General features: G+C 44.0%; 1 protein-coding gene across 2 annotated transcripts in view; it reads right to left on the reverse strand.

Moving 5' to 3' along the window:
• The window catches only part of Specc1 (sperm antigen with calponin homology and coiled-coil domains 1), a 261433-nt gene extending 251510 nt beyond the window's left edge, over positions 1-9923 (reverse strand). Inside the window, exon 1 of one of the 2 annotated variants that reach the window (XM_048448188.3) lies at positions 9818-9923. The gene's annotated coding sequence lies outside the window, so the exon portion shown is untranslated. The remainder of the gene's footprint in view (positions 1-9817) is intronic. The other variant, XM_048448186.3, reaches the window with a different exon arrangement.
• Between the last annotated feature and the right edge of the window lie 469 nt (positions 9924-10392).

The following is a 10392-nucleotide window of genomic DNA, read 5'->3' on the forward strand; positions in this document are numbered from 1 at the left end:
GACAAGGGTAAGAGAACTAATAAAGCATGAAAGTCAAAGAGAGATAAGAAGGCAGCAGGGTTTAAACTAGGATAGGGGTGCAGGGTGGAGGGAGGCTTTACCCAACTTACATATAAAACACCAGAAGGAAATTTATTACACTATATGCAAATTAAAAAATAAAGAAATAAAGACACAGTTGACCCTTGCATGGCATATGAAAATGTAGAGTTCTCACCATCCTATCTGGTAAGAGAATAAGAGTTTTGTTTCAGGTGCTTTTGGGTTTTTTTGTTTTTTGTTTTTTGTTTTTGCTTTTTGTTTTTTGTTTTGAGACAGGTCTATCTATTTAGCCCAGGCTGGCCTGGAACTCACTATGTGGACCAGGCTGGCCTCAGACTCACAGAGCTCCATCTGATTCTGCCTCTCAGTGATCATTCCACCACAACAATGGCAAGTTTTTGTAACCACTGGTTTATGCTGGATATTCTTCTAGGCTAGAATGTGTTGTGTTGACATCATCAATCCCCAGAAAAGACCTCCCTTAAAACTGAATGTGGAGTGAGCCTCCTTGGTAGACACAACTTCACAGCTCCCTCCTGGGGAGCTAAGCAACTCTTACATGGGGAAAAGACACTTGGAAACTAGCCCCTGGTCTCCAGACATAGCTCCATTTTCAAGGTTCTTTTGTGACTTTGTACTGAACTCAGTACAACCACGCTGAGTCTTGTGAGCTATGGTGAATCACCAAATCTGCAGGTGGCCTTGGCTCACAGGAGAAAGAAATTCAAGACAAAAGGCCCAAGCATATTCTTCTGCCTTTCAAGTGGCTTCACATTACCTGGAAGAACAGAAGTATTATTTTTAAAACACTCAATCAATAATAAGCCTAAAAAACAGGAACCTGTGCCAGTGGCCAACTTAAATGCCTAAGGAATTCCGGCAATGTCAAGAGTACTCAGAACCAGACCATCAAGCAAACCACCAAACCACACCATGAGCTTGGGAGGAGGCTCAGGCAGTGGGAAATAGTACCAGCCAGGCTCTGAATGTGTAGAAAGAGACAAGGATAGAATCCAACCACCCAGTTCCCAGGAAACAGCAGCTGAGCTTGCTTGGGGTGTTAGAACCGTTCCCCATAGCTTGAGCCACCCACAGTTCACCAGACATCCCAAGTGCAATCCCACTCAACAACGTATGATAAGTCAGCGGTTTTGAGATGAGGCTCCAGCAAATGGAACAGGCAGGGGACAAGAATCCTCACATTCAAACATAAGGCGCTGTCGCTTGACTTCTTCCCCAGACATCTTGGCTCTGTGTTCTCCACTCTGGTTCGAAACAGAATCTGACAGTGACGATCAGTACAAGGCACAAGGAACAAGATTCCACATGAGTCCAGCAGGAAGCAGCCAAAATCCGAGAAGAAAAATGGAGGCAGCGTGAAAGGAAGGCAAGGACAGCAATGCCGAGACTGGCCAGTTCTCAAAGGTTACCAGAGTCACTGTCCGGAAATCTAAGAATATTCTCTTTGTCGTCAGAAAACCAGATGACCACGAGAGCCCTGCTTTACATACCTATATAATTTTAGGGGACGCCAAGAAAATTTATCTCAGCAAGTACAGTTAGCGGTTGCTGAGAAATCCAAAGTTCAAAGAAAAGCTGTTTCAAACATACAAGAAAATGAGCAGAATGTAGAGGAAGAGGCTGACGGCACCAGGTGGGGCGTGTGTGTGTGTGTGTGTGTGTGTGTGTGTGTGTGTGTACACGAAGGTCATAGAATTAGTCAAGTCACAAACAAATGTGTGGAGAATAAAGGAGCCCTGAGAAGTGAAAGCAATGATGTGGAAACACTATGTTAGCAATATAACCCTCTAAAAACCAGGACCCTTTTACAGCGTTTCAAAGACGTCTCAGCCTGGTTTAAAATCTAAGCTGCTTCTATAAATAATAAATTCATGACTTTTCATTAATGGGGTTTTTAAAAACCTCAAAGATGAGACCTCAAACACTAAGAGTCACCACATTTTGCTTTGGGGGTTTGCTTGAGGTTGATGTACCACACCAGGGAGGGAATCCAGGGTTTCCCAAAGTACTCTACCACTGAGCTACATCCCCACACACACTGTTGGTTTTTCTGTTCTGTTTTTGTTTTGTTTGATTGTGTGTCTACATGTGTTCTGGGACTTTGTTTTGGATTTTGTTTGTGTTGTTTTGAATTTGGGGGGCAGAAAAATCTATGTGGCACCTACTGGCCTTGAATTCCTGGGTTCAAGCAATCCCCCTATGTCAGCCCCACAACCATACCCCACACTGTAAGAGCAATGGCTCCCTTCGAACCCATCATCTGACCATTCAGTGGGTGTATCAAAGGTCCAACAAAGGACTCCCCACTGTCCCAGGAGCTTCAGCTCGGGGGCTGGAGAGATGATGGCTCAGCAGTTAGGAATACTGATTGCTCTTCCGGGGGACTAAGGTTCATTCCCAGCCCCCACATGAAGTCACCATCTGTACCTTCAGTCCCAGTGGAGCCAACACCTTCTGCTGGCCTCCATGGGCACCAAGTATGCATATGGTGCACAGACCTAGATGCAGGAAAAACAACAATATACATAATATAAAACAAAATTAATTTGGGGGATTCTTTTTAAACTTTTTTGTTGTTTTTATTGAGCTATATATTTTTCCTCATTTCCCTCCCTTCCTCTCCCCTCCACTTCTACCCTTTCCCATGATCCTCACACTCCCAATTTACTCAGGAGATCTTGTCTTTTTATACTTCCCATGTAGATTAGATCCATGTATGCCTCTCTTAGGGTCCTCACTGTTGTCTAGGTTCTCTGGGATTATGAATTGTAGTCTGGTTTTTCTTTGCTTTATGTCTAAAAGCCACTTATGAGTGCGTACATATGATATTTGTCTTTCTGGGTCTGGGTTAACTCACTTAATGTGTTGTTTTCTAGATATATGCATTTGCTCACAAATTTCAAGATGTCATTTTTTTCTGCTGTGTAGTACTCCATTGTGTAAATGTACCACATTTTCCTTATTAATTCTTCAGTTGAGGAGCATTTAGGTTGTTCTCAGGTTCTGGCTATGACAAACAATGCTGCTATGAACATAGTTGAGCACATGTCCTTGTGGTACGATTGAGCATTCTTTGGGTATATCCCCAAAAGTGGTATTGTTGCGTCTTGAGGTAGGTTGTTTCCTAATTTTCTGAGAAATCGCCATGTGATATCCAAAGCACTGTACCAATTTGTACTCCCACCAGCAATGGCAGAGTGTGCACTTTGCCCCATATTCTCTTCAGCATAAGTTGTCATCAGTGTTTTTGATCTTGGCTGTTTTTACAGGTATAAAATGGAATCTCAGAGTTGTTTTGATTTGCATTTCTCTGATGGCTAAGAATGTTGAGCATTTCCTTAAGTGTCTTTCAGCCATTTTAGATTTCTCTGTTGAGATTTCTCTGTTTAGGTCTGTACCCCATTTTTTATTGGATAATTTCTTCTTTTGATGACCAATTTCTTGAGTTCTTTTTATATTTTAGAGATCAGCCCTCTGTCCTATGTGGGGTTGGTGAAGATCTTTTCCAGAAACAAAAGTAATTTAAAAAAAAAAAAAAGATGAGGGCCGGCGATAATACGGCTTACTGGGTAAAGGCGTTTGTTACTAAGCCAATCATCTGAGCTTGATCTCAAGGACATAAACGGTAGCAGGAGAGAACTGACTCTCACAAGATGTCCTGTGACCTTCACACACAGTCGCACAAATAAATAAAATGTAACAAAAAATATTCTTTTAAAGAATGGAAATAAAGAACCTGATTGGCTATCAGAAAAGTGTGAATATCTGGCATACCCCTGCTAGTGAAACTGCCAGACCATGAAATTTATTGTTATTCAATAAATCCTGACACTGGGCAAAGACACAAGCATGTTCACCTACGTTCTTGCCACAACCACTGTTGAACTCTGACAGTATTCGGCCAGCAGTACTGGAGTGCCAGCGCTGGAGGGCTTGGTTAGTGTGATAAGAGATGAGGATGGGTGGGGGTATTGACCAGGCATATTCACACTGAGCAGTTAGACTCCTAGATTCATCAGTGCTCAACAGAAATCCATGTATGCATCCGACAGAGCAAGTACTGGAATGTTCATAGCATCACTGTTTGTAATAGCCCAAAACTACAAACAACCCACATTAATCATGGTCCAAAATGGCTATTTATTTTACAGATGTGTTACACATGTGTAGTAGGCCTTTTTCTTCTATGTACAGAGAATAGCATGTCCTGGTAGCCATGGCAACACCTGAGCAAAATAGTACAGGGACAGCCAGGTCTATGGTAACAGTAATGGCAATCTTCAGATTCTGTTTGGATGGAGGAAGGGAAGGTCATGGACCCTCTCTGAGAAATCCAGCTATCCCTCCTTCTTGCCTTCCTCCTGCTGCAATGATTGTAAAATGGAAGCTGAGTTGAAATCAGGGATCTGTTAGGCAGCATCCATGAGGTGGAGTGGAGCTTAGCATGGTCCAACTGCTTTGGTGGCACCTACACGCCTGTAAGTAACCCCTCACTATAAGGAAGCAAAATAAACTCACTGGTTCCCCAAGGAGAACTTCTAGCAGAGTCGTACTGTGGTCCATCACTGGGGCCCTATCTAGGGTGAATATAAATATTTTGGAGTCTCTCTGGGAAAAGTCAATGCAGCAATACTACAGCAATAAGAACAAACAAACCTTATTTTCTCTAAAGAACATGCACAATCCTCACAAAAGGTAATGCTGGTGGGAAGCAGTCGGGCACAGAAGAACACAGACGATCTGTTCGCATTAACACAAAATGGAAGAGCAGGCAAAACTCAACGACGTATTAGAAATCAAAACAGTGGCTATCCTTCGTGATGAGCTGTCTGAGGTCATGAGAAAGGAGCTTGTCACCTTGGAGCCAGAATAAAACCCCTTGGCAGCTGAGAAGCAAGAACCCCAGCACAAAGACCAACACCTGTGCTAAAGGCTGCCAAAGGCTGAGGCCTGACAGCATAGGACACTGGGTAGGGCATCACCCTTCCCCAGCCACCGCCAAAAGCTCTCAAACAAGATTTCACCTTGTTTATGTGACGACATCTTGTCTTCCGGCATCCCAGTGGACCAGACTTTAACCTTATCAACTGTAATTCTGTCAGGTGCCCCTCGGGAACCACACAGTGATAGGACAGAAACTGCAAACTCATCAAAATCCTAGCTATGACTTGTAAAAACAGCGAGCCGGGCTCTCTCCTCCCTGAAGCCACAGTCAGACCTGGGTGTGTTTCACTTTCCTATTTCTCGTGCCTAAGCCCATATAAAACATCTTTAATAAAATATCCAAGGCTAGTCCTGAAATTACCTTTTAGTATCAAAGCCATAAATGCTGATGTGAACCTGAGTTCAGGTTTCTAACTCTAGAATTCCTCAGGCTGCTGAGATGCAGTGGGAAGCTGTACCTCCTTTACCCCAAAATGCTAATGGAATGAGGAAGACTCAAGGAAATAGAGAAAGTCATTTCTTATTCGAGGGCTGGTTCTGGTTATTAAAATTCATTAAACTATACATTTATAGTTTGCATGCCTTTATGCTTGCATCCCAAAGAGCAGCTGTCACAAAATATATGGGTACATAACCGTATATGGAGTAGAAAATATATTTAACTTTCAAGTCTTGAGTCAGATTAAAAATGGAATAAAAACACAATCCAGCCAGGTGTACATGTACTTGAATCCCAGTATTTATGGATCTCTGTGAGGTTCACAACATAGTGAGGTTTGCCTCAAAATAAAATAAAAACAAACAAAACCTCAATCAAACAAAAAGTAGGTGGGGGGAGGGAGTGGAGACGAGCAATGAATAAGAATAAACAACAGAAAAAAATAAGACAGTAGAAGTAAGCCCAAAGTATCAACAGTCTAAATAAACACTGGTGGGTTAGAGCAGAGGCCAGGGAGACGGCTCAGTGAGGAAAGCACCTGCCGCTAAGCCTGCTGACCCGAGTTACCTCCCTGGGACACACGTGACAGAGGCAGGTAACCAGCTTTCACTAGCTGTCTAGCTGTCCTCTGGCTTCCACATGAGCGTCCACAGTCACACACACACACACACACACACACACACACACACACACCTACACACACAAATATGTACACACACAAAAGAAATGAATAAAATATAAGGCAAAAGCTGCCTATTGAAAAGTAAAAATATGTATCTGTCAAGATGGCTGTGTGGAGAGAGAGGGAAGGACACGGGAGTCACAGGAAGGTAAAAGAAATAATGTTTTACGGAAAACAGTTTGGTGAATTCCCAAAAATCTTCAAAAAGCCAATTAGTGTATAAACTAGTTATTCCAACTTCTACATGTATTCATTTCTCAAAAGAATTGAAAACAGATTCTCGCAGAGAGACCATACTCCCATGGTCACTGACAGTCCCTGACATGTGAACGCAGCATGTATCCGACAGAAGGGCAGATGACCAGAAGATGAGCGCTGTGGGCGTACACAGAGAGCGGAATGCTAGCCTGCAAAAGGAAGGGAACTGCGACAGGCAACATGGAGTCCTTCGGAAATCATGTTAAAACAAAATACTCCTGTCCCTGAAAACCAGCTATCGCGTGAAATACCATCTGAAATACCTAAGCCTGGTCACAGAGCCAGAAAGAGTGACAATCCTGGGGTCTGGGGAGAGGTATGTGTTTCCAGTTTCATTTTCAAGATGGGTGGGCGACAATGACAACACTGGCAAAGCAGGGGCCTAAAAGTAGGTTAAAGGTCACAAACTCCCGGTTCACTGCATCACAAAATCTATCTTTTGGTCTCCTTTCCCTTCAGTGATATGGTAGCCTGGAGATCCCCAAATCTCCCAGCTACAAAATCTTTCAAAAATAGTAATACATGCACAAGCTGTATACACACACACACACACACACACACACACACACACACACACACGGAATTAGTTTAAATAAAGAAACATGGGGAAACCCAAGTCCAAGAATGCACACAAAATAAAGGTATTCTCAGATATCATCAACACAGTTTGTCATGACTGAATGAGATTTTTAAAAGTATACCTAAAGGAACATGAAAATAGTCCTAAGAAGGCGGTCTGTGACAGGAAACGGAATGGAGAATGTGGAGAGTGACAGACAGGTAGATAACGCAAGCCTTGGTGAATGTGATGAACACGGACTTACAAGACTAGAGCTGCAGCAATGCTGAACCCGAGGGTTAAGGTAAAGAAAACACAGCTCAGGTCACAGGGTGAAACTGGACATCTTAGACCTGCTCGGCACAAGAGCCAAATGATTAAATAGAGGAATCGCATTTTTGGCCCAAAAGGACCAGAGCTTGAACACGATAAATTGAAATAAGTAGAAAGAAGCATAAAGTTTAATAACAAAAATTAGCAATGTAGGAAGTAGGAAGATAAAAATCAATAGCATTAATCAGTAAATCTTTGAAGTGATCAAGAAAAGAAGCATTATACATCAGCCTGACCAATAAAAGGGAGAAAAGGTGGGCATGATCAAAGTACATGATATACATGTGTGAAAATGCATGAAAGCCATTGTTTTATACAATTAACACATACTAACAAGAAGAAGAACAAGAGAAGCCTCAAAGTATTAGTATTAATAAGAATAATAACATCATATATACATGAGTTTATCTTCTCAAAGTGAATAGGTACCAGATGCTAGCATGTATTGATTATCAATAACGCGAATGGTTTCCTGAGACAATGAAGGGTATTAATATGATTAAAGCAATAGGCCAACTGTGAGCAATCAATGGTTATGGACACAATTGAAAAGGTGGCTGAAGGGTGGTATCGGCTTCCTAAAGCATCCAGTGGCAGCCCAGGCGGTCTGCAGGCAGTTCATGCCAGACTTCAAGGAACAGATCATTCTTCTGTTCCAATGAAAATGATAGGAAGTCCCCAGCCAGATTGGTGTGAACAGCACAGGCATAATTACATGGCAGGAGGAATAGTTCATAGCATTGCCACTTACTACCCCTGAGGAAAATGTCAGCTTCTCGATCTAGCAAACAAACCAAACATGCATTTAAGGTGGTGTTTTATTGTTGTTGGGGGGGGGTAGTTGTTGGGTTTTTCGGTTTGTCTTCAGTTTTTTGTTTGGTTGTTATTATCTTTTTTTTTTTTTTTTGAGACAGGGTCTTGCCATGTAGCACAAGCTGGCCTCAAACTCATTCTTCTTGCCTCAGTCTGAAACACTGGAATTACAGGCATGAGCTACTATACACAGCTCCAAAGAGTCAGTATTACAGGATTCTAGTTTGAATATCCAGCAAAATAATAATGCATTAGAGTTTATTTAAGAAGGAAATCTTACATGGTCATATCAATACATGCTGTACAAAAGCATGGGGGAAAAAATTAAAAAAAAATAATTAAAAAAAAAGCATGGGGGATCCAATCAGGTATGAATAGAAAAACACTTTAACATAATAGAGTACCCTTACAGAAAAGACGGGGGGAGGGCACTTCTCTAAAACCAAACAAGACAAAAAATGTCCTATGGTGCTTCTTAAGAAACGAGAACATTATCCACCTGGAGCATCCACACATTAGCTTTAAAACTAGCACTAAAACTGGAGCAGGCTTGAGAGAGACCACTGTGTCACCTCTAAAAATGCTCTCTGTGGCCAAATGCGGTGGCTCACTCCTGGAGTCCCAGCGCTCAGGAAGTGGAAGTAGGGGGCACTTTCAAGTCCAGTCTGGGCCACATAGCAATTCCAGACCAGTCAGAACTTCCTAGGGAGACACTTTCTCGAAAACAAAAACAAAATAACTGCAGTGTGAGACCTAGACCATCCAAAGACAGTTAGCGAGACCCTGCATCATAATAATCAACAAACTTGATGACTTTGTGTTAATCGTGCAAAACTATTTCTCTTAGACTAGGGAATTAGAATTGACAAACCTCTGCCCCCACCCTCCATCTCCGTCTTAAACGTTGAAAAAACAGTGTTTGAAACCGGATAACCAAATCTTATGAAACCAAAAACTGATCAGAAGGGTTCGGTCGTGACTTCACTCAAAAGAACTTTATCTCTTGCCTCCAGCCACTGCAGTTACTAATGGATACCCATGTCAACCACTCCGACTTAATTCATCCGATAGAGGGCAAGGAAGAGCACCTTCATGGGATTTTCTTTTCCAAAGCGTATACTGCTTATTATATAAACTTGTGTGTTGGCTTATGAAGCTCCCACAAATTCATACTAATATATTCAGAGTCAAACTTGTCTTAAAAAATAAATAAGCATATAAAACTAATTTTGTTCCGTGGGTATTAAGAAAAAGAGACCGGCACTGTTGCGCTCGCGCCAGGCTGCATACTGCGGGGACACGCACCAGCATCCACACAGTTCCCTGCGCTCCCAGGCATCCTAGAGACCCGCAGCCCGAGCTCTAGGCAATCACCTGAGCAGGTCGCAGCGGCTCTATGGAAGCGCACTCGGGGCACCAGTGTCCCGCCGGCACGCACGCACCTGTCCGGAGGCAGGGGACTCCCCAGGGCCACAGCTGCCGAGCCACCTGGCCTCCGTGCCAGGATACTGCGCCAAAACGGAAGGGAGGGCCGGCCACCTGCGGTCCCCACCTGCAGCGCGATGCCAGCGCTGCCCGCCGCCTGGGTACCCAGGACCGCAGCGCGTCTTCCCAGAGGGGCACCCCGCATCTTAGAGACAGGACTCCTGCACCCGCGTCTTGCCCGCTAGACCTGAGACAAGGCAGCTCAGGAACAGAGGAGAGGGCGGCCCAGACCCCGACTCACCCGCCGTGGTTCACTCGCACTGGACTCCCGAGCCACCGCAGCCCACTGCTGCCGCGGCTTTCCGCGCTCACGGATGCTACCGCGAAGGTCCCAGTGAGCCCACCGGCGCATTCCTGATGGACACCTCCAGGGGGAGCCCGCGTGCCGGCGCGAGGTTTCCTGGGAGATGTAGTCCAGGAGCCTCGGCGGTCCTCGGTGGGAGGGGTTTCTTTCCTGCAGCCTCCCATGTGTTCTCACCATCTCAACCTCCATTGATGGACCCTAGATGATGGAGCATCTCACCGAGGGAGGGGGGGGGGGGGCGGAAAAGGGAGAGGGGCTGACGGGGAGAGAGAGAGAGAGAGAGAGAGAGAGAGAGAGAGAGAGAGAGAGAGAGAGAGAGAGAGAGAGAGAGAGAGAGAGAGAGAGAGAGAGAGAGAGAGAGAAAGTGAGAGAGTCTGTTAGGTTTTGGGTCGGGTCAGTTTTTGCGGAGCTGGGAATGAGAACTAAAACCTCATACATGCTAGATAGGTGGTCTACCCCTGAGCAACATTCACAACACTATTTGGTTTTATTTATTTATTGTATTTCTTTAA

Source organism: Myodes glareolus, chromosome 9 (genome assembly GCF_982192425.1).
Source record: "Myodes glareolus chromosome 9, mMyoGla1.1, whole genome shotgun sequence".
NCBI classification, from domain to species: Eukaryota; Metazoa; Chordata; class Mammalia; order Rodentia; family Cricetidae; genus Myodes; species Myodes glareolus.